The sequence below is a fragment of the Sinocyclocheilus anshuiensis genome, unplaced genomic scaffold (genome assembly GCF_001515605.1).
Source record: "Sinocyclocheilus anshuiensis isolate Anshui unplaced genomic scaffold, SAMN03320099.WGS_v1.1 scaffold673, whole genome shotgun sequence".
NCBI classification, from domain to species: Eukaryota; Metazoa; Chordata; class Actinopteri; order Cypriniformes; family Cyprinidae; genus Sinocyclocheilus; species Sinocyclocheilus anshuiensis.
Window position 1 is genome coordinate 261648 of NW_015539862.1, and position 2046 is coordinate 263693.

Consider the following 2046-nt stretch of genomic DNA (forward strand, 5'->3'; position numbering starts at 1 on the left):
AAGAGAGAGAGAGAGAGAGAGAGAGAGAGAAAACAAAAGTGTGAGTGGTGGAAAAAATGGAAAAAGTACTAAACCAAAACAGACTATTATGCTATGCATACTTAAGTTCTTAATTTCTTCAACAGTAATAGGTTTGTTTTTTTGCATGCTTGCTTGCGGTGATAGCCAGAGCAGTGCAGCTAGAAACAAACAGACATTTAACAAAAGACCAACAATTTACCAGGCAGACTGAAATGGCTCAGTAAAAAGATTGATGAACAGGTAAATGTGAATCAAAACATATGACATTAATTCAGCTGCTACATTCTCATTAGCATCAGTGAGGACAGCACTGCATATCATATGACACAAAGGCATGGAAAGGGAGAATTTGAGAACTCCACTGATGCTCAAGTCTCCAGACAGATGCTGCAGAATGGAGAGGAGGAGGAACTGGTTAGAAAGTGACCACTGCTGAAACCAAAAGGAACATTTAGCAGATGCTATTATTCACAGCAACTTGCAGTTGGCCATTTGCTGCAATAGACCCTCCAAGTATGTCTTAACTGTCTTGCTGAGGGGCTCCGCAGTAGTAGAGAAGTGTAATCTCAGTAACTCATCACCAGCAAACAAACTCCTAGATACCTGGGAGGCCAACCCTTTCAGATGGTACCCCAAGTCTTTGTTTACAACTTTACAGGGATGTAAAGTGGAATTGCAGGGAAAGAAAAAAAAAAGAAAAAAACAACAGGCCTCATTCATTAAACACAAGCAGAATTATTATTTTTTTACGCGCAAATCATTTGTAAAACTGTTCTGAAGTTTTCAGATTCATGAAAGTGTTCGTATTTTCAAAATGTTAGCTGGTATTAGATTACTAGTCAGTTATAAGCACCACTGGTATCTGCACGTTTAACTATCAATTCTGAGGTTTACGATACATTACGATACAATCAGGCGGACAGATATCGGAAAGGTCCATTTACTCATTTATTTACTAAAGTTTCATGAATGAGGCCCAATGTCTCTTTGAGGTCTGGTAGGTCTAATTTGGTTTAGCAGTGTGACATTGACAGCCTGCAATTCACTGTGATTTACAGTATATGTTCTGCAAGTCTTTGTAAAATGAAGGGTGAAAACTAATTTATATTACATATTTATAACAGCACATTCTGCCCTAGGCATAAAGACACTCATTCTGAGTTATGAAGGCTAAGATGTGGTTACTGCTATTGGATGTGTCTCAATGACTGTTTATACTTTTTATAAAATAAAAGTTATAAAAGTTATAAAAAAATATACCTGCTAATCGTTGTTATATTTTAATGGATTTACTTCAAATAAAAAAATCATGTTAACCAAGTAGTTTTTCTAAAATGCTTTTATAGAACTGTCTGTTAAACCCTGTCATGCAGTCACAATTTTCTTTTAAAAACAATAAAATTTAAATGATCTGTGATGTCATATAAAAACATTTCTTTGAAAAATTACCACATTTTTAAATAGGTTTCTCTTGGAGACTTTATCAACATTTCATTGTTTACACTTACACTGGGCTCAATAAGTTCAAATTTAACTCAGTTATGAAAAAAAAATGATTTTGGTAAAAAGCACAAGAATACTCATTGTAAATAAATGGAATTCACTGTCTATGGTGGTTATCAGTGCTTTGGGCCTGAAAATGTGATTTCTTTCAAGTTCAGTAGTAACCTTGTTAAATAAGATGGGAGGGGGGACATTTCCTGAAAATGACCCATGTACAGTATCTTTAGACCTTTTCACACCAAGTGTGACATTAAAAATGTTGAATAGAAACAATTGATTCTAATGCAGCTATTTACACCTGGAATTAACTTTTGCTGTCAATTTTGTGTTGTGAGTGTGTTGAATATTTTCTGTTTCACCTGGTGATGAAAGCACACCAACCAAAAAGACTGACTGCATATGAACTACCATTTAAAAGTTTGGGGTTAGCAAGATTTTTTTCAAGTTTTTGAAAGAAAATCTGTTATGCTCACTAAGGCTGCATTTATTTGGTCAAAAATATTGTATGTATGTATGTATGTA

At 34.7% G+C, this 2046-nt stretch overlaps 1 protein-coding gene across 4 annotated transcripts in view; it reads right to left on the reverse strand.

Annotated features, from left to right (window-relative positions):
- Window positions 1-2046, reverse strand: part of LOC107684930 (CMP-N-acetylneuraminate-beta-1,4-galactoside alpha-2,3-sialyltransferase-like) — a 64916-nt gene that overhangs the window by 30757 nt on the left and 32113 nt on the right. The gene's annotated exons all lie outside the window — the stretch shown is intronic.